Raw genomic sequence first — 26,844 nt, forward strand, 5'->3', positions numbered from 1 at the left:
ATTGTGTTGATATGAAGGACAAGACAGCAAGGAACAAATAAATCCGAACTCCAAGATGATTCTTAGGTCCAAATTAAGACGCACTGCCAGGCTTGCAGGAGTCCAGCAGAGACTGTAACTGCAGGAGGCTGTAAGCAAAGAGCAAGGGCATTGCCAGAGTTTTGTTGGGAAGCCAAGATAAGTGCAAAATGGATATGAGGCAGAAATGAATACAGTGAGCAGAAAGAACTTCACAAAAGCACTTGATTCAAAACACACATGTTTACACAAACCGAAAAATCAGCTGGAAAAAAAAAACCCCAAACAGATAGATGAAGAATACTAAAACGGGTGTGGCTTCACACCTGCAAATCGTTTTTTAGGATGAGCCATCTAATATATGATACAACTGTGACAACCAATGAGTGACATGGCACTAAAACTGCCAAAAGGAATAAGTATGCTGGCATCCAGCGTTAAATCAGATACTGATAAGGCCAACTGCACGGCAAAGGCATTTGAAAAGCAGAGAATGGGAACAAAAGGGCTTAACCATTTTCTGCCAGCAAGTCTGCATATCTTACATGTTGATATTTCTGCATCTTATCTATGCCTCTTACCAAGGAATTCAGCCTTTCAACAGTCAAAGGTGTAAGTACTGCTTTGGCTGCAGATCACCTGACGGTAACACACATGCAAAGCACACCAATGATATCGCCCTTCGCACTGAAGGGGCTGCGGTGCTAATGGGAAATGTGGTATTTGGAGACAATGATGAAATTGTAACAGCTGTGGCAGATTGGAGGGCGGAGAGAGAAAAGAAAAAGAGAGAGAGAAAGGGGATAGAGAGGGGGGACTGGAGGACTAGAGCCAAACTAACAGCTGGATCAAAACAGCTTAAGACGAGAGGTATCTCTGGAGTTCCCACACCCTTTTCAACTCTCTTATATTTTACCAGTTGCAGGGAAAAATGCAGTAGCATAAAAATAAATTACCTAGAACTGTGCTCACTAACCCTGTCAGGTCACCGTTCATCACATTGCGAATCTTCTTTATATAAGCACATAAACACACCGATAATGAGCACTATAGAAAACCCCTTAACAGAAAAATAAATGCAAAGATGACCAGAAAGCCAATCATCAGTCACTGTCACATCCTACACAAAGAGGTTTTGCAGCTACCCCATAGTTAAGAATTCTCGAATAAGAGTCATACAAAAAGATAAATGAAGGAGAAAAAAAATTCTGCTCTGTGTGGGAATGACTGGTACTCAAAGGCTGGTGCCTAGATATGTGCAGACAGATATGTGTGTGTCTCTGGGAGTGAAGCTCTGGTGGAATCAGCTTCTGGAGAGATCAGGGTGGTCCTGGCTAACTTTTGGAGAGACTGAGATATGGAGGTCAACTGGAAGAAGTGCTACTGGATGGGCTCTTATGTCCAAGGCTAGCAACTGGGGGCTTCACAATGCCGGGGGCTGCCTGTGTGTGTCTGTGAGTGAGGGGCTCTATACCAAAACCAGGAGTGGGGCTACAGCCTTTGGGACTCATAGATTCAGGTGCCAGCAACTGGGGAGATGGAGCCCAGCTGCTGAGCAGATAGTATCTAAACCCAGGTACTGGAGGGACCCACACTGCATGTTCATATATATTTTCCACTAACAAACCCATCCTGCTCAGCCAGAGAGTGTTTCTGTGTTATCTATGTCACCAACCATGTTTTTATATATATATATATATATATGTATGTATGTGTCTACATGCCTGTTTGTGTGTGTCCCTACTGGGAATACATGTCCAGCCTGGCTAGCGGTTACACCTGGAGACACAGAGCTGCACCTCTATCAGGTTACCAGATCCGTAATAACGACCAGGCTTCCGAGATTTCCATACAGAAAGAAGCAGACAGAAGTCCAAATACACGCACTGCACAGCAAACAGTGACCATTACGGGTTCCCACACTTCCTGCAGCTCTGATAGGGTCATCAAGAAATCACAGGCAAATGGCAAATTTCTCTTTTTCTGCCTTGTGAAAACAAAAGCCAAAACCCAGCTCTTACCTTGACAAGGAGATAATTCAAACGCTTGTGTCACCTACAAATTCCAATGTGTTTCTAGTATGCCAATTTGACAACATATTTAAGTAGCAACAGAGGAAACCATCGTCTACCAGTGGGAGGGTAGGAATGGGTAGAAGAATAAGAGACTCAGCTGCATGGCTACTTCCATAAGATCAAGTGTGCAATACTAGGTAGCGTCAGTGAATGACCACAATTCCTCGGATGCACCAGTACACGTCTCCAGTGTCGCTCCCTGTTGGCAACTTTACAGTTGTGCTGTATGTTCTGAAATTGCAGATACTTTTTTAAATTCTAGTTAATACTAGCAAAGGTAGAGGGGCGGGAAGGGAGTGGAGATTCCGGTTCTGGTCTCCAAGGTTGTGAAAAATAAGCTTGAAAGAGTGAACTTTAATGGCAAATAAACGCAAAATAGCTTTAAAATAAAAAAGGACAAGTGGCAGAGAGAACGGACAAAGCTTTAATGTGCACCCTATCCCCTTATTTCCCTTCTCTGTTTCCCTCCCTTCATACTAACGCCAATCTTGCTTCTGCCATACTGCTGGTGCATCTGAATTTCTAGTCTAGAGAGTGAAATAACCTATGTAAACAAATATATAAGAGAATCCAACCCCTTTAAAGGCATTCTTCACACGATACAAAAGCGAGACTGGTTTGGTTTTTTCCTTCTATCCCTTATTTTCACATTATACTTATTATATGAACTTTACAGAGGACCAAGAAAGAGCAAAGAAAGCAAGCTTACAGGAGGCCACCCTTAAACGCATTACTGGTAATTATTTTGTGATTTTACATTTACTTTCTATTTAATTGATTCTTCTCCTGCATGCTTGTAGACTAAGAAAAACAGGCTGCAACTGGAATAGCAACATCCACGTTTGTTCTTTGTTCTGAAAGAATCAGGATTAGAGTAATGCATACATGCTTTTCACAGCCACTCCTTTTTTTTTTATTATTATTATTACATTTAATTACATTTTCAGTGGATGCTGTCCTGTCCTATGTATATACTTATGCTACATGAACAGACACAACATCCCTTTGTGTTGCTCTGCATCTTGGACATTTGCATGCTCCTGATCAAACAAAGAGCTGGCGGGAAAGGGAGCTGACCTTAACTCACTGAAGAAAGAGTTCAGTGAGACATGAAGATGCACAGTGGGATATTTATTTTTTTTTCCATTCTAAGGTTGTCAAAATAAGGCTCCAAATGAGCCACTGTCTCTCACAATACAGTTTTGTTCGGTGCTTGTGTGTTTTTTTGTGGGGCAATTTCTGTTTTTATCTCATTAATGCAAACTGTGCACCAAAACGCTTTATGTCATTAGATAACAGGAGACAAAAGCAAGAGGCACAGGCGGAGGGTAGGTCTCAGCTGAGCCTGGATATGAGAGGGGGTTCACTGAAACAGACCGACACAGAGATTTCAGCAGCGCACAGGCAGCAGCTGTTGCACTGACAGTAATTAGACTGGGCTGAGGACCTGAGGAAAGGAAACAATACAGCAGTGAAAGAACACAAGGTAAAGGGAGCCAGAGTCCTTTCTGAATCAGCAGGTTATTACAAGTTTTAGAGGCAGGGGAAATAAAACAGAGTAATCCTTGCAAGAATGTCAGCATCTTATTTGAGACAAAAGCTTGTCCAAAAGCTGTTAAGCAAGTAGTGGTGATGATGCATTATATGAAACAAAAGCAGAAAAAGCTGAAGTTACTATCTTTTACTCCTTTGTTTCGTGTGGACACCCTCTTCTGCACACTGGCTACAGAAAGTTATAGTAGAAAAATACAATCCCTGGTAACTGGCTGCATCAGAGTGAATTTCATTTTGTCAAATTCAATACATCTTACAAGCAGTATCCCATCTAGCAGATCGGAATACTGAAGTAGAGGCTGATAAAACCAATCAACATCACCAAGTGGTTTAAAGAACCAGGAACAGAATTCCCTCACTCCCATGATTGTATCTTTTTATGGCCTTATGCAGCCGACACACTCATTATCACCCCAGGCTCTTAGTAACATGCTCTTTGAAATCTGCTGACCATTCTTCTCCCTCTTCCTTCACTCCCAGTTCCTGGAGTTTTCTGATGTAACAGGCACTTTCAAGACACCCAAGTGAGAGCCAGTTGACCACCACCTGGAAGGGAATCAGAAGCTCACTCTAGCAAATAAATGTGAATCAGAACATGAATTCCCCTCCTGCTCTGCAGCGGGATAGGAATGCGCAGCTGTTACTACATCTCATTTCAGAAATGCATCAGAAACTTGACATTCATGACCACCACAAGCACATTCTGAAACTCTGCCCTACTCAGGTCCTCACTGGCAATAAGCCAGGCCCTTGGTGATTGGGACCACTGTGCATAAAACGTATCAGATGGCATATTGCCTTTTGTCATTTCTGGGAACTGGAATAAGTATGAGGACTGCTGCAACACTTGATCTCAGTCCCACCGATGTACTTTAAGAAGGCACAATGTACTTTTAAAAAGGGAAAATATATCTTAGAAGGTAGAATCTCTCACTAAGTAAGAACTACACTAATATAAATAAATAGATAATACCTCTACTCTGTGTGTATATTGGTGTCTGCACACCAGGTAAACGACCCCGCTCTGGGACAACATCACTGCCCTCCTACCTCAAATGGAGATGGAGCATTAGTCTGTAGTCTTACAGAGGTGTAGCCAACAGATAAAATGCAACCCAGCCTGTGCCACATCCCTCTGATCCTAGTGACTCTGAATTACAGAATACGGGATGACATTCCACAGCAGACAAATAAACATACTGCAATATGTTCAGTAAAAAGACATACTCCTAAACAATAATTCCTTGCTGCCTCATTTTTCAAATCAAGGAGGTGCTGCTTAGCACTTACATGTTAGCAAAGTTCTTGGTAGAAGCTGCAATAGCCTAGGTCTTGCACATATTTTACCATTAAAAACAAGACTATAAAAAAAATCAGGAAGACAAGCAGTAGCTGGGTGAATAGTGAATAAGCTTATAATTAGAAGTTACACCTTCAAATGAAGGCGTGTGGTTTAACAGTTCAAGTAAGAAACCACAGCATATTGGCTGCAAGAGATTTTCAGCTTCTCCTCTCAGTTGCAACAGGGACTTCATAGGTAGCTACATCAGGTCACTTAGTGCTACCAATGCTTTCGGATCCCACATCCAGAAGGGGAACGGCAATAAACACCCTATTTACAACACACTTTGGGGATCTTCAGTTCTACATACTAGCTAGGCTTCCATCCTTCTGCTGTCTAGGAATTAAAGCTCAGTTGGTCTACAGAGAACAGTGAGGAAAGAAGAGGAGAAAACGAGGGGAAAAAATGAAAAGTATAAGCACTTTTTCCCTCTCAGCTGTTTGACCACTACATTTGCATTGCCTTTTTTTCTTTCTTTGAAGAATGTTTTGGCAGTTCCCTGCTCCAGCCGTAATGAGCAAGAAGCTGATACAGCATCTTTGCTGCTGACAAACAGTTGGAAGTTTTGAGCCAATGAAAACAGCAATACACATGTACACTCTATGCTGGAGAACCAGACACATAGCAATTATGGAAATGAGCCCTTTGGCCAGAAGGCAGGATTTACGAAAGGAAGAGAAACACTACAGTTTAAATCAAGAGCTCAACAGTATCCCCAGCTGATTGCTGGAGGCTATTTTCACTACGGACTTTCTCCACTTAGGTACCCTTTAGGTTACCACCACTGACCTTGAGTTCAGTTCTGGTTTCAGTTCAACAGAAAATTCATTTACGAAGCATATCTTGGACCCCTCGGTGTAAAAAAAAAAAAAATTATTTTTTTTTAATGAGGACAGTCTTACACTGTTTGTGCAAAGGTATCTTCTGAAGCTCTGTGCATTTTAACACAGGATTGAGATGCTGGACTGTAGCTGACACACAGGACTGAGATGTGGACTGTAGCTGACACACATCAAAGCACCTATGACTTCACCAAGACACATCACGTCCCATCATCTGAACAGCTACAGGTAGTAAGTCTCTGTTCTGACCCCAAGGATCCCCACTCAGAGCTGTATTCTGCAGAGCAGGCCCAGCCTCCCACATCCCAACAGTCTTCAAGCCACAGCCTTTGCCCACAATACCCTTTAACAATGCTTACAGAAACAAGGAAATGCAAGAAGCTGAAAGCAAGGCTTGAGCTCTAATAAGCACTCCTGACTGAACGGGCAGAGTACAGCACTGACCATGAAGCACTACTTTAGCAAGTACTGCCACCCCAATGAAGGCTTGGGGTCACCTGTCTACACTTCAGTTTTTCCAGGATAGACACGTAGTGTGCCTCAGTCCCACTCTTAAATTGCGACAGATTGAAATTTTATACTGTGTCATCACATCAGCAAAATTCAACTTGCCACTGTACCTTAAAGAACTTATTTAAACTGCAACTCCAACAGGAAGCTTGCTGATACACAAAGGAAAGAATTACAGTATAATAAATGAGCTGCAATACTGAGCTCCCGTACAGCTGCTACTGCACATCCGCAGTGCATTTACAGCATAACGCTGCTTTTTTTTTTTCCCCAACTCTTAGTTTTCCAATTTGTTTTACATGATACTGAATGGCTACTAGTCCCAAATGTGAAAGCTCCCACTCCTTGAACACCAGTTTCTGAAACATGATTCGCTTGGTTGGAGCAGTTACACTGAAGTAACTCACAGACGTTCCACTAAATTAAATACTTTTCCAGTCTGCACGTATCTCCTGTTTTTTCTATTTACCTGTAGAATCCTCAAGTTCTTCCAGCACAAAAAGATTCCTTTCTTTCTAATCCTTTATCTTCAGAGAAGTTCAATACATTTTGCACACAGTATCCCATCTAGCAGAACTTATGAGAAGTTCTGATTTTGGATTTTCTCTCAGGCTGCCTTATACAGTCGAATAATTAGCACCCTCCAGCTTCTTTTATCATCCACACAACCTTCAGTGTTACTTACCTGTTTTGGAGTTGCTTTATCTACCCTGTGAACTTCAAACATTCAAGGAAGCAAATAATGAAGAATGGCAAAATTGCAATCTATTGTGAACAAAATCCAAAGAAAGTACTATGAGTGACATGTAACATCTGTAATACGATCTGGGCCATCCACAGAAAATCTTGCTGGCGCTCAGCCACTTCTTTTCCCTGACCCAGATATGACAGTATTGGGAAGATGCTTATTTAATAATTTACAATTTGTTAATAAGAAAGCTGGTGCCCTGTCAGTGCAGAACTACTCTACATGAAACCAAAAAAAAAAAACCAAATGCAGCACTGAGCATGAAAGCTGGCAATCGGTAGATTCAGTAAGCAAAACCTGCACCTTTCCAGCAAAAGTGAGGCCTTTTCATGCCACTGTTAAAAGGGTTAAACGTGTACCCAGCCATCCTGCTTTCCCCAGATATCTGATGGAGCTTAGCGCTATCAGCTGCAGATCACTGGTCTTCAAACGCACCTGGTTCTTCACGGGATAACTTTAGTTACTATTTCTTTTATATTACTAAAGGTAATTGCCATTAATACTGTATTGACAGAAGTAAGGTAGCAACTACCACACTACCATATTCTGCAAAGGTTCTTGTTCTTGTTCGTGAATTACTGCAGCAAATTATCCAAATTCGAATCTCGATAAATAATTGAGTTTTTAGAAGTCTGGTAGCTTAAAAAAACCCCACAACTAGCTTGACAGAAAACTATCCACGTCTTCTCCTTTGCAACTCTTTTATGGTCCTGTTCTCCTTCCCTCCAGCTACACAGCATACTGAATGGAAGAAGGCAATACCTGCCCATTTCAACCAAAACCAGCACTCCTGCTAATTTCTAACTTTCCCTTGTCAATCTAGTCTTTTGAATCATAGAATCATAGAATTGTTAGGGTTGGAAGGGACCTTAGAGATCATCTAGTTCCAACCCCCCTGCCATGGGCAGGGACACCTCCCACTAGATCAGGTTGCTCAGAGCCCCATCCAGCTTGGCCTTAGAAACTTCCAGGGATGGGGCATCCACAGCTTCTGTGGGCAACCTGTTCCAGTGCCTCACCACCCTCATGGTGAAGAACTTCTTCCTAACGTCCAGTCTGAATCAACCCATCTCTAGTTTTAATCCATTCCTTCTAGTCTTACCATTACCCGACGTCCTAAAAAGTCCCTCACCAGCTTTCTTGTAGGCCCCCTTAAGATACTGGTAGGCCACTAGAAGGTCTCCTCGGAGCCTTCTTTTCTCCAGACTGAACAACCCCAACTCTCTCAGTCTGTCCTCATAGGAGAGGTGCTCCAGCCCTCTGATCATCCTCGTGGCCCTTCTCTGGACACGTTCCAGCATGTCCATATCTCTCTTGTAGTAGGGGCTCCAGAATTGGACGCAGTACTCCGGGTGGGGTCTCACGAGAGTGGAGTAGAGGGGGAGAATCACCTCCCTCGACCTGCTGGCCACTGGCTTCTCCTGATGCAGCCCAGGATACAATTGGCTTTCTGGGCTGCTAGTGCACACAGACAGCTCATGTTGAGCCTCTCGTCTACCAGCACCCCCAAGTCCTTTTCTTCAGGGCTGCTCTCAAGCCAGTCACTGCCCAGCCAAAGTGCAAAAATGTTTTGGGTAGATATGCCAATTTTGCTTTAGCTACTTCCAGTTAAGGGTGCTCAAATCCATTTTGAACAAATACAACCACCAGAAATTCATGAAATCACTAAAGGAATCATTAACACATAAATCACACACTACGCAGACCCATAATCACATCATTGTCTACATATCCCTTGGTTTATAAGTGAGAAAACGATGGCCCCTTTCAACATAAAATATAGTTTACATATGCAGTTAAAACAGACGTGCCACTGCCAATCCTGTTCTGTTCCTCTAAAAACATGTAATTTAAGTGTATTATCAAAATGCAATGAGCTACCTCTTGAAGTATCTTCAAATGCTTCTACACCCAAAGCTTCTAATATCATCTTTTTAGAAACCACTGAAAACAATTTTCATTATTAAAAAATGGAATTATTTTATTCTCATTCAAAATATTTATCACTGTTCCCCTTTACTTTTATAACCTGCAGTTAAAAAAATATCCCAGGTATTTCTTAAAGTCTAAGGTATTTCCTACAACTAACAAGATACGCGGGTCAGATTTTAAGCAACTGAATAGATACATTACAAGCAGATTTAGCTTCATACAGAAGGAAGCTATAGGATTACTTTAGGAATAGAGGCATGCAGCGCAGATGTGCTGATCCATAGCATCCTACGTCACCAAGAAGCAGGTAATATCCGAGTGGTTTAGATACCAGCATTGCTACTACTCATTTCCCACATTGCTACGTATGGGAAATACACTAACCAACCGTAACAGAGTTCACCTGTGAGAAGCTGATGCACTGTATGACTCATGTCAAAAAGAAGTCTTCTTGCAAACACATTTCTTTGGGGATTTTTTTTTTGTGTGTGTGTTTGTTTGTTTGTTTTTAATATGGTTTACAACCACTGTATATGACCCAGAATAAAAATTACTATGACAGGGTTGGCTGTGGGAAGCTGTAACTAATCACAAGTCAATGCTGATCGAAAATAAAATGCTTGTAGTTTTGCCTCATTCTTAGAGAATGACCTTATCGTGCAACAAATAAACCTATTGTGCGCTGCTCCCTTCTCCATGAAAAATCTTCTATAAAAATGAACTGTAATACTATGCCACTCAGCAATGTATCAGGATTTATTGCCTGTATCAGGACAGCTAAAGGCTGTACCAGATGCTTCTTTATCAGAAAACTACGAGAAACTGGAGCAAGACAGAGGAGGCTTTTGTTATTGCTAATGCTTCCGTGTTTGTTCTCAGGAGCTTGACACCCTTAGGGAGGAAGAGACCATTATATTAGTTCCTCACAGACTTAACTCGTTTACAAGAGGAATTTAAGCTATTTGGCTCACCAGCCAAACCAATGCAGTGCTGCTGTAACAGACAGCAGTCCAATTCATTTTATACTGAAAGAAGCCCAGGGGCAAACAAGCAGCAGCTAGTTCCTTCTGCAAAACTCTTCCACTGGGCGAGTGTTTCTCAACTCCCGATCTTCCAGAGAGAGTGGGATTATGAAGGAAAGTTCCCATATTTCACTCCTATCACTTCCTCGTACACAACCACGCCACTGCACAACAGAGGAAAAACGGCTATTGCTCCACTGTCCCCATCCCACCCACACAGGCTGCAGCGGAGTACAGGAAGATATCCAACATTTTCCTCGCACTGCACAGAGAAGAGATTCGAGGGGGAAGAGAACAAGAATCATGGCCTACCACAGGACTTTTTCACCAGCTTGATTTCTTTAACTCCTTCTGACTGCCCCAGTCTACCCTCCTTTACGCCACGTGGCACAGTGGTGTGCTGGTAAGCAAAGCTTCAACAAGATCAAAATAAAAGCCAAGAGGTAAATGGTAATGAATGGTAGCACAATTTTCTACGGCAAAAACATGAAAGCTTTAAATTTTTTGGAAAAGGATTGTTTCCTTTAAATTCTTAAACACTAAACGAAGCTGTAATGGACTATCAAAATCTTAAAACTTCTGTAAAACTTTTGTCCTGAGAGCAGAAAGTAACTGCTGCCAGGACATTGCATAACCAGGCAAAAAATGAAGCAAGCTACTAAAAGAGGCTAGTCTCCCAATCGTTCATATTTTAAGAAGCAGCAAAGGGAAGATACCGAAGCAAAGCTTATTTATCTACTAGGACCTTTAAATATGACGTCTTAATATTAAAATATAGAAAGTGCCTACTACAAAGCGATTTCTTTTACAAGATCCACATCCAAAGACGGATGGCCTATTAAGCAGTCAAGCTCAAATGCAATCTGCTGTAAAATGTCATCAGAATAGCAGTGTGTTTCCACCAGCTTTATTCCCTACATACAGCTGCAGTTTCATCTATTAAATATAATGATAAAAATAGCCAATGAAGGGTTATCGCTCCTTTTTGTCCTATGAAGGCAAGGCAGTTCAGAGAAAGGGAGCCGAAGTTTACCCTTGACTGTAAGTCATTAAAATAATTTACAGCTGGTTTAATTTCTACACGTCTACAAACAATGAAATTGCATAATGACAGTTCAGGGCATAATCACAACTGAACAATTAAGTATGACAGGAAAAAAATTTGTCCCTCAGCAACTTCTCTTCTATTCGTTATAAATAAAGCCTACTACAATCCCTCAATTTGCCAGGCTGGCAGTTAGGAACAAAATGAAAATGCTACAGTTTTGCTCATTTTAATTGGTTCCTTCTTTTGACCCAGAACCAATAAGAGAAAGAAAAGTGCTCTACTGCTGCATATTTTTTAGAGTCATTTCTATGGAAAACCAGCTCTTATTAAAGTAGTACTATGGCACTGCCAAAAGTCAAGCAGCCTCCCACTTTGCAGAACCCCATATGAAGAAATTAAGCAAGCATCAACCATTTCCAAAATCTGTCCCACCAACCAACATAGGCTGGTGAGATTGCCTGTTATGTCCAAAACTGCCAAGGAAGTGTCAGAGATAACAGATACTCTCTGCAACATAAATGATGGGAGAAATCAAGCAAAGGCGCAAAAAAACTGCAGCACTTTCAGGATATCACAACAAAAAGAGATAAAGCCCTTCCACTCTCAGTGAGTTCATCTCAGGCCTTTCTCTCCTCAAACCCAGGAAAACTGCAATTCATAGTTTTGCATCAGTGTCAGCGTCACAAGCCAAACCACGCAGTCCGCTGCCTGAAACCAGTTGGGTTTTTTTTTTCTGTTTTCTCCAAAATAATAAATTATACATTTTTTTTCTCTTATTGCTTGTGCCTATAGCTAAGGTATTTTAATTCTTCTCTCCAGCTCTGAAAGCTAGAGAAAAGCTTTTCATAAAAATAGACAGGATTTTCTTATAAATACACAATTCCAGAAGCTTAGCTTGAAAGAGAAAACACTATGTCCTTACTGTCACTGTAAAATTGCTAGGGTGCAATATGTCCCTAGAAGTGGCACGGGTTACTTTTCAGATCACATAATTTGTAGAGAAGGAAACAAATCATCTGACACCAAGTCAAGGAAAAATCAGATTGATCTCTTTCACAAACCACAAGAGACAGAGTTTCTTTCTTAAAGGTTTACTGATACTACTTTGTTACTGTTCCAAACACCATTCAAAGTTCAAGTGCAAACAAACATTTGATCACTCGGCTGCTGAAAAACATTGTTCAACACTTGCAGCAAGCGTAATGGATTCAAAACAGGAAGAGGGGAACTAAAGCCCCAAAAGATACATAAGAAACCAAATCACAGGACAGAATAGATTCTTATTTTACAGCCAGAACAGATAAATATCACACCTCTGACGATACACCCTTGAAGCAATTTACAAAAAGTACTGTGCTTCACTATGTATTTCACCACACTTTCTTAATAAAAAGTGTAACGTTTCCAATTGTAGGTTTAAGCCAAGAAGAACTCCTGTGGCAATTTTCATGTGAGCTCTGAAAAGAATCAGTTTTTACTGGTTTGACCTTTCCTTTCTTAAGTCTTCATATTGGATTATGTTTTCTGATTGCTGAGAGGGTAGAATAACATCTGGAAGGACAGGAGTTGCTATTTTGAAGCTCCGCTAGGGTAAAAAAGATGACTTTGAAGCAAAGCATAGAACACGAAAAGATCAACTTGAGTGTTTGGGCATTTAATTTAAAATTACATACTAACAAAAAATACAAAATTAATTCTAAGTGCTATGAAATAAACTTTTCCTCTCTCGAGAAAAATTAACAGTAGAGATTTTGAATACATTCCCATCTCTGGCATCTGTGTCTGTTTCAAAACAAGGTGGTTCAAAACAGCCAGCTAATCATACAGGAAGGAGAAGCAGCACGTCTTCATAGCTACTAAAATGTGAAACTATTCTCCCTCCTTCACTGCTGATCAGCCTAACTGCACAACAGAGGTATAAATGCACAAAGAAAGATAGAAAGTGAGAAGCTAGATTTTTAGTTTTTAAAAGGACTGGAAGAAACAAAGCAAATTAAGTGCTAAAAATTAACATTGTATAAGAGGTGGTTAACAAAACTCATTTCTTTTGGTAATGAAAAATGAAAGCCGTTCTTCTGCTCTCCAGGGTTTTTGTGTTGGTTTTTTATTATTATTATTTTTCTTCAGAAAAAATGAAAGCAATTCCCCAGTTGTTTTTCTGAAAGAACTGAAGTGTTTCAATCGCCCTCTAGTGTTAAAGTTAATGCAAAGGCTAGCCAAGAGGAAGACTGAAAAGACACTTGAGTTAAGAAATTTATTATTATGGTTTCTTGTTAAACACTGTAAAGCTAAAAATTAAAAAGTTGATTTTTAGGAGAGCAGTCGGCTACTCTTCTCTTTATAATGAAGGTTTTCGAACACCTTTGTAAGGGGCAATTCTGCCCCACAGCAGCTGGATACATGAAATTATGGGAGGTTTTTTATTCAACTTCAGCCCTATATTTCTATGCAAACTGAAAACAGTGCCCAAGGAAAAGTCCTTCTTGATGCTAAAGAAGGAAATGTTTAGAATTTTAAAAGAGAAAAGAATCAATCGTTGATTTCCACAGCCCAAGCTGTAAGATAAGCAAACATTAAAACTAAAGGAGAATACTGGCTTTTATAACTCACTTTATTTAAAATAAGTTGTTTATATATAAGCATAGCTGAAAAATTCCTCTTTTCCTCCTCAGGCCCCACATATGAATTTTAACTTGAGTTTAACTAGCATGCAAAATAAGGGAAGCTCAGAGGGAAACCTCCTCTGAAGGCATAAAGTCCTTTACCAGCAAATTAAATGAAATACTGAGCACTAATAACAAAATAAAGTTAATATGCCAGAAAGTGAGACTTTCCTAAGAATATTAGGTACTGATAGAGGAAAGATAAATGTTCTAACAGATAAGCTCTCCAGATAAGCTATCTAATGGCCCAAAAAAGCAAAATACAGATGAAGGATTTAATGACTAGGAAAAAAAAAAATTACCACTACATCTGGATTGCTACTAGTGAAGGAGTCAGGGCCCAGTCCAAAGCTAGAAAGCACATAGTTCAGTGGAAATCCATAAATCCGTTATTCATGGTTGGGTTTGTTGTATGAAATATACAGCTTTTACTCTAAACTAGTGCTGACCAAGTTTACTGCAGAACCAGTGACAGTGTAATTGCATGAGGACAGTGCTGCTCCTGACCTAATTAATCCTGTTGAGAGATAAGGATGATTAGCTCAGCTGTAACACTGTATCAACACATCTACTCCACTTTCGGGACTCAGATAATCTACCTCCATGTGATAGCATAGGTATACTACTTCATAGAATCATAGAATTGCCTAGGTTGGAAAGGACCTTTCAGGTCACCTAGTCCAACCATCAACCTAACACTGACAAAAACCATCGCTAAACTGTATCTCTAAGCACTTTGTCTACCCGTCTTTTAAATACCACCAGGGATGGTGCTTCAACCACCTCCCTGGGCAGCCTGTTCCAATGCTTAATGACCCTTTCAGTAAAGAAATTTTTCATAATATCCAGTCTAAACCTCCCCTAGCATAACTTGAGGCCATTTCCTCTTGTCCTATCGCTTGTTACTTAGGAGAAGAGACCGACCCTCACCTCACTACAGCCTCCTTTCAGGTAGCTGTAGAGAGCAATAAGGTCTCCCCTCAGCCTCCTTTTCTCCAGGCTGAACAACTCCAGCTCCCTCAGCCGCTCCTTAGAAGACTTATTCTCCAGAACCCTCACCAGCTTCGTGGCCCTTCTCTGGACCCACTCCAGCACCTCAATGTCTTTCTTGTGGTGAAGGTCCCAAAACTGGACACAGTACTCAAGGCAGGGCCTCACCAGTGCCGAGTACAGGGGAACGATCACTTCCCTAGTCCTGCTGGCCACACTGTTCCTGATACAGCCCAGGTGCTCTTGGCCACCTGGGCACACTGCAGGCTCATACTCAGCCAGCAGTCAACCAACACCCCCAGGTCGTTTTCTGCCAGGCAGCTCTCCAGCCACTCTTCCCCAAGCTTGTAATGCTGCACGGGGTTGTTGTGACCCAAGTGCAGCAATAACCAAGGATTTTCTGAACGCAATGTCTGATATTACATATGTACTACTGGCTTTGCAAGATCAGGAGTTGTATTTACTACAGCCTCACAGAAGGCCTGTCACGTCACTAATCACTAAAACCTACATTACATGTAGTCCAGGCCTGCAGTTATCAGGAAAATCAGTAGCCTGGTTTGGAATGAGTGACCTTCTAGCTCTTAAACCAGAGAAGGAGAGGCTGGCAGGTCTCTGATGGCAACCTCCTCAAAGCACAAGAACAGTTTGTTCTACTACTCAGGAAAATAAGCATACACAGAGGAGACTGGCTTGGCTAAACAAGGAACATAGGTCTGAGCTCTAACACAAACAGGACATTCACCAAAAATAGAAATGAGGGCAAGTTAAAGAGCAGGAATACAGAAACCCTACCTAGCAGGTAGTGTTGCCAGGAAAGCCAAAGCCCACCTAAATTTGAAACTGGCAAGCAACATCAAGGGCAACAAGAAAAGCTACATTAACAGTGAAAGAGTAAAAGAGGAAAACATGGGCCTGCTGGGGGCCAGATGATATACTGTCAGCAGATACAAATAAGGCTGAGGTTCTTTATGTCTTCCTTGCCTCTGCCTTCATGAGGAAGGTCTCAGGCCTCTGTGTCCAGAGAGAGGGTTCAAAGAGGATAAGGACTATCAGTAGCAGAAGAGAACAGAGTCAGGGTATCTCTTAAAAAAATCTCAACACATAGAAGTCCTCGAGACCAGGTAGGATGCATTTTAGGGTACTGAAAAGAATCAGTCAATGTGACTACTCAATATCATGTTTGAAAGTTTGTAGAGGTTATGGTAGGTCTCCTGCAATTGGAGAAAGGCAAACCTGTCCTCAAAATGGGAAAAAGGACAATCCAGGCAACTACAGGCTGGTGAACCTCACTTTGGTACCTGGGAAAATCACAGAATCATTGAGGTTGGAAGGAGGCTCTTGAGATCAACTAGTCCAGCTCCCTGCTCAAGCAGGGTCAGCTACAACAGGTTGCCCAGGATTGTGTCTAGTTGGGTTTTGAGTATCTCCCAAGATGGAGACTTTGCAACCTCTCTGGGCAACCCATTCTAGTGTTTGACCATGCTCACAGTGAAAAAAATTTTCTTTGTTCTTGTGTTCACATGGAATGTCATGTTTTGTGTCCATTGCCTCTTGTCCTGTCAGTGGGCAGTACTGAAAAGAGTCTGTCTCCCTCTTCTTCATTTTCCCCCCATCAGGTATTTATACACATCGGTAAGCTTTCTCCCCATTGAGCTTTCTCTTCTTCAGGCTGAACAGTCACAGCTCTCACAGTCTCTCCTCATATGAAAGATGCTCCAGTCCCTTAGTAATTTTTGTGGACTTTTGCTGGACTAGCTCCAATACATCCATACCTTTCTTTTCCTGAGAAGCCCACAACCGGGCACCGTACTCCAGACGGTGGCTTACCACCTGGCTTAACACTGGCTTACCAGTGCTGAGCAGAGACGAAGGACCACCTTCCTCAACCTGCTGGAAATGCTCTTTCTAACGCAGTCCTGAATGTTGTTGCCTGACTTTACCACGAGGGTGCATCGCTGGCTCATGGTCAGCTTGCTGTCAACCAGGACCTCAAGGTCCTGCCTTCCAGACAGTCAGCCCACAGCGTGTACTGGTGATGCAGGTATTCTTGAAACGCATTTCTGGGCATGCGCCGATGGTCTTGGTGAGTGGGAAGAGTCAACACAAATTTACCAGTGATAAATCATACCTGACCAACTTGATTGCCTTATACGATAAACCAACTGGATTTGTAGACAATGGGGGAGCACTGGATGTCATTTACCTCAGCAAGTCTTTTAACCATCTCTCACAGTACTCTTGTTATCCAAGTTACAATATCACAGTCTGGATGGGTGGACAACCAGATAGGTAAAAAACTGGTTGGAAGGTTGGACTCAAAGAATAGTGGTTGAAGGGTCATACTCTAAGTAGGCAGCCAGTAACAAGTACAGTACCCCATGGGTCTGTCTTGCAGCCTGTCCTGTTTAAGATCTTTATCAATGACCTGGAGAAGGTGACACAGTACCCTCTCATGAAGTTTGCAGGTGACAGCAAACTAGCAGACACAGACAATATGCTCCAGGACAGGGCTACCTATTTTGAGGGACCTAGACAGGCCAGAGGAAAGGAGTTCTGCTGAAAATTATTTGCAGATCCTGGTGGACATTAGGCTAAACAGGAGTCAGAACTATGCTGTGACAGCAATGAAGGCTAAAAGCTTACTGAACTGTATCCCCAGGAGCATACACAGTAGATAATGGAAGTGATTATTCTCCTTTACTCAACACTCTACTGAATCTGGGTTTAGGCCTTCCAGTACAAGAAAGGTTCTGATAAACTTGAGTGAGTCCAGTCAAAGGCCACCAAGATGGTCAGGGAGCTAGAGCACTGGATCTGTGAGGAAAGGCTAAGGAAACTGGGCTTGTTTAGCCTGCGAAGGTTTTGGGGGAACGTAATAGCAGCCTTTCAGTTCCTAAGAGAAGGTTACCAAGAGTGCAGACCCAGGCTGTTTACCAAGGTATACAGCAGAAGAACAAGAGAAAACAAACTGAAGTTGCCACAGAACATTAAAAAATATCACTGCTATGAAGTACTGGAACAGATGTCCAGGAGGTTGTGAAATCTAAATCCATGTAGATTTTCACAACCCACCTGGACAAAGTCTGAGCAACCTAGCCTGAAGTCAGCACTGATCTTGCTTTGAGCAGATGCTGCGCTAAATGATCCCTGGAGGTCCCTTCGAACCTGAGTAATTCTGCAAGTGATCTCACCTTAGAACCCTAACAACAAGGGAGCCAGTGGTATAATAGATTCAATACCCTTTCTGATAGTAACATCACAAACATCAATATTTATTTAATTTTGGGTGCTCACCACTCTGAAGCAACTGCATTTATAAATACTTTTAAAATGGTATTTGAAATGGCATTGATATCTGGCATATGCCTACACCACTGTTTCCTGTTCTGCATTCAAGGAGTGCTGGCTTATTCGTAGCATTGAGGAATGTTTGCGCTGGCCACCCACAGGTTATGCGCTTACTTAGCAGTATTTGTTTCAGGACAATTTAAATCAGTGTCCCCACTCCCTCCGTACGCTTCTTTCAGTGCAGACATACTGATATGGGTACCAAGATGCATAAGGTCATACAGACACAAGCCTTTCATCAGGCTGGAAGCATCTTAGGAAAATTTCCATGACACAGATTGTCACCCTTGGCTTGTGTATCACCTCTATAGTGCTATTATCCTTACCATATCTGCTCCGTAAGAGCCATCATAAGCATGAAGCCTGCCAGTTGTAGAATAGTATCAAGTATCTGACCACAACAGTCAATGGTGTGACCCCTATTTAATGTCATTAATCTAGATTAAAACTTGCCAGTCATGAGCAGACTTGCTGTCACAAACTCTGAGAGCAGCAATAACCCAGCAGGGCCAAACCAAACTGCTGCCTGGTATGCAGAGTCTGATGTAATACTTGGCTTCGAGTTGCTCCCATGACTCGCAGTTCCACATACAGTCACCCGCATTACACAGCTACTTTTGTTCAGCAGTTTTGTGAAAACTGTCAAAAAATTACATGTTGTTCACATCAGTATCAGCAGTAAGCATTACATCACAGTAAGCACTCTGGATCTCTGAAGCACAGTTAAATATTTAGGAGGTCAAAAGATAAATACAGTTTTAAGAACAAGAACGATGTTTATAAATATTTCATAGGAATGTCAAAGGCTCTACAGTAGAGGAGACCAGAGCTCATCAAGTACAGAAGTTTCAAAATCACTTTGCTCAGCTACATACCTTCATGACAATGCTTTATGCACATTCTCTGCATGATAATTCTGCTGCATGGGCATGCTCAGGTACCACAACCAGCACATGAACCATCCTTTGGGAATCTCTGAATGAGTACAGCATCTAGTCTGGCATCCATCCATTTTTATAACCTCTCCCCCAAAGCCCATTTCCCGTAATCTTTGTTGACTATCTCACAGCTGTGGGCAGACTAATTCCCCAGGGGCCTGCAGCCTGTTTCCTTTCTCTCTTTTTCCTGACGCTCCCATAATGCACTCCCATTGCATAAAAGAAGTTACTGAAATGGGAGGAAAATGCCTCCGTTTTTGCTGAATAATAAACACGCAGCCAATCTCATGCAACAACCTTCCCATCACACGGTGACACGCTTATGTGCCATGTTCTTACAGTACCAGAAGTCTCACCGGTCCCTTGACAGGACATTTGTGAGCACCTTGTCATCTGTGTCACTTGGTCAGTAGACACACCATGATGGAGAGTCTGCCGGTGCTTCACTTAAAATAAGAGACCATGTGCAGTCTTGAAACGCCAAGTGCTATACTCTCACAGGAAGGGACAAGAATCTCACAGCAGTCAGTGAAGAGAGAAATTGTTACCACTTGAAAATCCCTAATTTAACTTAATAGGTGGAGAATAGACTTGAGAGCTGTAACCAAACATTTAATATCCCTCTCCAAGTAGGATTTCTTGAGTATTATATTTAGGTATTCATTACCTAACTGTACCCCTAAACTGTTGTAAATGCACTAAACTCACAGCCCCACCATCAACCTTGATGATGGCTTCTACAGTCTATAATGATAATAAGCTATACGAAAAGTAGTACACAATTTTCTTTCATTATTTTTCCCATCTTCAGGTTTCAGTGAACCTCCCCTTCTTGTACATGTCAGAAAGCAATCAAAAGCTTTCTTTTAAGAATCTTGGAAGACTAACAAATTAAAAGATAGGACAGCGTGTATAATAATACTGTATATTTTCAACTTTAAGTACTTACTTCATATGTTTTTTTTGAGTGGGTATCCATGGAATTATGACAATGCAAATAAAAATGCATAAGGTGAATTACCAGATGTTATTTTGAAACAAAGTTACACAAATATAGCTGCAGCTTTCTGTAAATTGAGTGCAGGGAAAAAAAAATTGGACAAAAAAAAAATCACTAAACAGTTTCAGTATTTTAACCTATAAAAATGTTGAAGATCAGTCTTTTTCTCTCTCTTCACACACCCACCCTTAAAATAGAAAATTTCCATGCCAAGACTTTATTTCTTTCCACCTACTGCTACTATCTTCTCATTCATCTGAGGTTCATCAGCCTCCTTTACTACCTTTCAAATTGGGTTGCTCTGAATGCTTTAACAAACAGGAATTTGTCTGAGCTTGGCTGGATTCCCTCAACTGCACCCTCATCCACCAGTTGTAGATGACTGGTACTAGCCAACTGTAAACCACTGTTCCTGAACAAGTAACAATTGTTAAAAAAAAACAAAACAAAACATAGAGTTGAGTCTATGTATTGTTCTGTGCTGTTATCAAAGGAAGCACTCGCATGAAAATACAAAAGCAGGAAACATTTAAAAATTACGTTCCTTGGCACAAGCTCTTTGCCGGCTTAAGTCTTCATTGCATAGTACATCATACCAACAAATAAAAGATGCGCTGTGGGCAGCTTTAAAGCAAAAATAAACAAACAAACAAAAACAAAACAAAATCCAAACCAACCAACCAACCCCCCCCAAAAAAAAAAAACCAACAAAAAAACAAACCAAACAAGCAGAATGAAGACTAAAGCAACAAACACTTGTGACTTACAAAAAAATCTTAACAAAGGTCAGTGTTGCCCCCAATATTTTTATTTCAGCCATTCGCTTTGAAAGACAGCCATATACAAATGTCAGTAAATGCCAAAGGTAAAAAATAGTACTCTTATACAGCCATACTCTCCGGCTTTTCACAAATTTTCTTTTTTAATTGACAGGGTTATAATAATGAATTACAAGGAAGAATACCAGTTTTGCTAGCTTACCAATTTTCTTATTCAAAACTGTTCAATATTCAATTCACCCCTGGAGTCCTCATCCCATCATGCGTGTCTCTGGAATGACCCAAACAGCACCAAATATCATAGGTGTGGCGGGACAAAGAGCGCACTTGACAATTTTTCTGCGTGAGGTCTCCCATACAGAAACTAGCTGTTAGCACATCTTTACTTTCTAGTAGGTGAACAGAACTTAGAATCACAAGCCACAAGGAAAAAAAACGGGTTTAATAACATATATTTTAAGCAACGCCACTCACAACGTTAAGTTTAAATTGTATAGCAACCATTAAAAAATTAACATCAAAATAGTGAACAAAATGTACCTGTCACAACATACAGCCTTCACTAACTTCCTCCCGACTGTTTCTAATATTAGCATGCACAAGGCATGTAAGAAGAACGTAGGAAATGCTGTCAGAGAAGCATATAACTCTTAAACATCAATTGGATAAATAAACACTATTTAGGCTAAAAATAACCCCCTGGAGACAATATAAGCTAATTGTTAGACATTATCTTTTTAAAAGTATGTTTACAAAAAAGCAAATACATTTTGAAATTAAATCCACTCTAAAAAAAGGGTATCTGAAACTACCTAGTTTTCTGTTTTCACCTTAAATTGCACAAACGTTTAAAAAAGATTACAAAAATTAATATGACCAAAAGATATACATCATTATATGAGTTTTGCCCAGTAACTGGTATTAACATACTTATTATTATCAGTAGTGTTGTGTGACAAATCCATCACCCTTCAGCTTATTTAGGCTGAGAACAATCCAAAATAACCACAGTGTCAACACTCTGTGGTTATGTCAGAGACAGAGCCTCTACAAAGTCGGATTGTGCTTTAAGCTTACTTTCTCCGCCAATTCAAACTCACTTTTCTGTAAGGATGACTTCATGCTTTTGCAACTGCTCCCCACAGATCTGTCATCTGTCCTGCTCAGAGTCACAGGCACCAAATCCCATTTCTGTTCTTAGGCACACACAGTTCACTCTTCATGCTCACAGTGGCTTCCCCCATTCTTACCACTGCTAGCAACGTACAGTCAAGCCTGGCTTTGTCACTGAATATCTTATCAAAATCCAAATAGATTTTATCAACCCTCAACTCAATCAAATAATTAAATCAGAAAAGGGTCTGGGACTTGCTTGATGCAGCCCACTTAGAAAAAGAAGTCTCCTGGTGAGTTACGTTGGGGAGTCTCTCCATAACCCTTTGAAACCCACCACTGAGGGCAAATTAGAGGAAATACAACAGGCTTTCCATCTCTCCCATCCTAAGCTCTATACAGCAAAAATGCATTTATGCCATATTTTTCCCATTAACACTACTGCTTTGTGTTCTCTGTCCTCCTATGCTGCACACCAAATCCTAGCTAACTGACCATTTGTTTCCTAATTCCCGTTTTCCTTCTTAAACATTTGTGGAGTGAGGACAGGAAAAATTCTACAATACTAGGTCACAATTAATCTCTATGTCAGCCTGAGGGCAATATAAAGGCAGGCGGTAAGGGAACTGGCAGGATGGAAAAGATAAACAGCTGAGTAGCATAGTCAAGAACAGCACAGGGCAAAGAACAAGCTAACAGCCTCCCAGTACCGCAACGGCAGGAACTCGAAGGGCAAGAGTGATCAACTAGCTTGATCGAAGGGAAAGAACTAGGATTAATGGCTATTCTTTTTACCTACCAACTTTCTTTTCAAAAGCACTGAACTTTCAGCCCAAACAATGGACTTGGCAAAAAACCTTAGCAATGACTTCTACAATCCATAATGATACACTATACAAAAAGTCTAGAGTATATAAGGAAAGGTAGAGTACATAAGGAAAAGACTTCTGACTTCTGCTCGGGGGAAACCTAGCTGAGTAACAGAGCTATCCCTTTGAAAATGACGTGGAGGAGATCAGGGCTACTAGCAAGGAAAGTCGTGTAATTCCTGAAATTCCCACCTACGTCCAACACGGAGCTACAGAGATTGTGACCTAATTTCTCTCTCCTACACTGAAGGAAATTCTTCAGGGATTATGAGGGCAATAATTTTATGCAAAGGAATAAAAAGAAAGAAAGAATCCACTGATAATGAAAGTTTTTGTACTCTAATAAGTTCATTTTCTTGGTTCCTTAAGACGAACACACCTAACCATACATAGCCTCTCTGGAGCTGAGCAGCAGGAGCGTGGTGGGCAGAGCAGACATGAACAGCTGGGTCAAGAATTTAAATCCAGCAGCTGAAAAATCAGAGTTCAAAATGGGCCTGAATTGACTGTACAGACAGCCTCCAGAAGAAAATGCTTAAGGTCTGACAATAGAAAGACTGAAAACTACTGCTTTAAGGAATTCAATTTAGTTCGCAGCTGTCCAATAGGCTAGCATATAAACATATACATATCACTATTAAAAATGAGGCCTCTCCATTTCATCACAGTGATGGAGACAATACACTGCAAGCAACAAAACATGTACCATGGGCCATCTCAGACCAGAGAAAAGCACCCCCCAGTTGCTTTCAGAGGCAGCCATGCTCAAGAACTGCTGCATGGAAGGCATCCAGGGACCACAGCTCTGCAGGAGGTTGGTGACAAGCAATAGGGACAACAAGCTAAGAAAGAGCAGAAAATGGTGCTCCATCAGTGACACATTCTTCCAGTGACAAATGAGTAAGAGACAGCCTCACCCTACCATTCATAAGGAGACACGGTTATACATGTCACTAAAGAGTCAAGTGAAAGTTTTTCTCTGTGTTAAAAAACTTAAATAAAAATCTACCTGTGGGAGAGGACCACAAATCCGATATCCCAAGGGAGAAGCAGTAATAAGAAAACATGTTTTCCTGGCGACAGTGGTAGCACCAAAGAGAACCCCTTAAGTTAATTAATGATGCGGGCAAATATTCTAGGTTGAAGCAACCTGAGAAGAGCTAGTGAATAGCTCTTAACAATATCTCTGGGAGAAATGATTTTCCTTTGCCCATAAATAATTTACCTTTTGCCAGTGGGGTGCTCTCATATATGGAGATTTAAGTTTATGACACATTAAAGCTTAGCTATATCATATTACTTAGTAACTTACAGGACAGGATAATTTAGAATTCTGCCTCGAGGCCTCAGAATCCAGTTTAAAACAGAAACCCCTGTAAACAAAATTACCCTGACTTGGCCAAAGGCCAACCCCAAGGCTCCTGCCCAGAAGAACTTTCTTTTCCTCACGCCACCTTAGCAGGACTTCTAACAATGTTCCCGAAGACCTGATCTAACATCATCCATTTAATTGGACAAGCTCTTCATGTGACAAAGCAGACAGACCAATGCCGAGAAGTCACTCAAATCAGACAGGAACACGGTGTTGGCCCAACTGTGGAACATCCCAGCACTTTACACACTTTTTATAAATATGCGCCTTTGACACAACCAGGTCATCAAGTTGTTTCTGTAAGACAGCCAAATAAGTTAACTAAATCTGTTCTCATACTTCTCTTTCTCACCTTGCTTGTCTGATCTCATTTTCAAGAAACTTTCTGCCTATATTTGTACAGTACGTCCCAGGCTGTCCTCTCTGCACCTCACTCCTGCTGGGTGTAGTAGAAAGAATTTGGGAGCAATAACCCTGCTCACAGTCCAAAACAGTTAGGGCTTATAGTGCTTTATGGACATTTTAAAATTAAAAAAAAGAATTAAAAAAAAGTCACAGTAAATGGTGGTTTTAAGATATAACTGAAGACTGTCTCCACTAATCATCTAGGTCTGATTTCTCTACTGAGTTGTTTCCTACAATAGCTTTTGCAATACGCTGCATCTAATTTTGAATGATAAGTAGCAGTATTTCACTCCGCTTCAACACCACATGCTAGCAAGACATTCAATCATTTTAACAACAGATTTATTGTTCAGATACTAGAAATTCAAGTCTGACAAGCTTTTTAATATGCATGAGTCTATTTCATAGAAAGTAAAAAGCACGTTTGCCATTCTGCTCAACATGACAAAGTTTTATATTCTTAGCAGAATGGACACCTTTGAAAAGAAAATCCTTACATTACAGTAAAGGGTATATGAAATCCTATAGCTGACACTGATCAGCGAGGTAAAGAAAGTGAGGTAATTTCTAGACCTCCATTAGAGATGGGATACTAATTTTTCAATCTGCTGTGAAACTGATTTCAGTAACATAACAGAAAGGAGAGAAAATTGCATATTACCATGCATGCAAGAAAAAAGTTTGAAACATCCTATTTATCTTCTCTCTCAGAGGGATGCGGATTCTTTTGTACTCCTTGATGATGTGAATCACAGTTTAGCATCCCGGGAAGCAAGCCTATGCCCATCTACCAGTGTAATATGATCGTTTAGCACAATTACCGTATGATATTTCAACACTGCCATGGACTTGGACCAAATTTGAAATGTAAATATTTGCCAAACAGTACATCCTAGCACTCAGTCCTACATAATGGTGTAACTTAAGACACTCACTTGATGTCTTTTCTCTTCTGGAGGAAGAGTTAAGGCTGCTGTGGGAATTCTCACTTTCATAACATAAGGCAGTTTAAACATTATAAATAATGTTACATTAATTTCTCCAGTATCAGATTTTAAAGGGGTGGAAACAAGATGAAAGAGCTCAAAATATAGGAATCATTTCAAGTGGCACACAGATGAACAGAAAGAAAACTTCTGGAACAAATAACCATTTCAAGCTCCTGCAGCTATCTTTTCCCTGGTGTACTCCATCACCCAAGAAGAGAACCCCGCTTTCCTAGGACCCAGGAATCAACAGAGCATCAGTCAGTATGATTCAGAGCATGGCACACATGCAAAAAGTAATGAAAAAATTATTGCAGGATGTAAACACACAGCAGCCTTGCAGGAGACATGTTCTATGCCTAAGCTGAAGTTTTTTTATAACTGTCTTAAATTCTACAGCATGAAATGTCATACGTTCTTTATCTTACATACTGTAACATTTTGTCTCATTTACTACAAACGCAGATGTTACCTATATCAATGTCTAACACCCCCCAACTATCTCCTCATTCTTTTTCTTGCAACAGAAATATCCAGAAGCTGGTTATGTCCAATAGCAAATGTACATATTTTAAGCTAGTTGTACACCTCTTATTAATACATCTTATTACTATTTTTTTTTCTCTCAGAAACATACAGGTCCTACAAGTGAAATTTTCCACAGCAGTTAGACAACAGAACTACTGCCTTGACATTGAAAAATCCCTCTCAGTGTATTTCTCAGTTGTCCCTTACATAAAGAGCATCCCAAGGTCAATGCATCTTTGCCATATCCCCAAGACTGAGTCATTGTGTGGCATCATCTGTCATGATAATTTACACAAGAGTAAAGAAAAGCTTCAGCAGTTCTTTTTCTTAGCCTCACCTACCATTTGCCTTTCCCAACTGCAGTGTGTGTTTTTTCCTTCACAGACTGTAATCTCTCATCACTTATCCCAAAATGGGTGATGTTCTTTGCCTGCAGTTGTCTTTACAACTTTTACGGAAGCAGCACAGAGGTATGCAACAGTCCTTGGCAAGCCAAGTGCATGAGTGGACTATTATCTCTCTGCTGCTCCCAATTCTAGGACCTACCAAACTGCACCCCTTGCAGCCTTTGGCAGAACCTGTGGCATTCAGCAGAAAGGTGGCTCCCACCTTTCCTTTCCCTGAAGGGCCAGAATTTGCTTCCTCTACTATGTCAGGAACATAATAAAAGGTAGGCAGTGCCACATTTTCCACTCAATTCTTAGCCAAGGCTAAATCCCTGAAGAACATAGGGAATGAAAAAACACACAGCAATAGGCC

At 40.9% G+C, this 26,844-nt stretch overlaps 1 protein-coding gene across 3 annotated transcripts in view; it reads right to left on the minus strand.

Annotated features, from left to right (window-relative positions):
- TSPAN9 (tetraspanin 9) overlaps positions 1 to 26,844 on the minus strand; it is a 200,750-nt gene that overhangs the window by 162,219 nt on the left and 11,687 nt on the right. The window contains exon 1 of one of the 3 annotated variants that reach the window (XM_074588268.1): positions 21,015 to 21,066. The exons of the other annotated variants lie outside the window; for them this stretch is intronic. The gene's annotated coding sequence lies outside the window, so the exon portion shown is untranslated. Of the gene's footprint in view, positions 1 to 21,014; positions 21,067 to 26,844 lie in introns of those variants that run through there. 3 annotated transcript variants of the gene reach the window in all.

The sequence above is a fragment of the Larus michahellis genome, chromosome 1 (assembly GCF_964199755.1).
Source record: "Larus michahellis chromosome 1, bLarMic1.1, whole genome shotgun sequence".
Taxonomy (NCBI): domain Eukaryota; kingdom Metazoa; phylum Chordata; class Aves; order Charadriiformes; family Laridae; genus Larus; species Larus michahellis.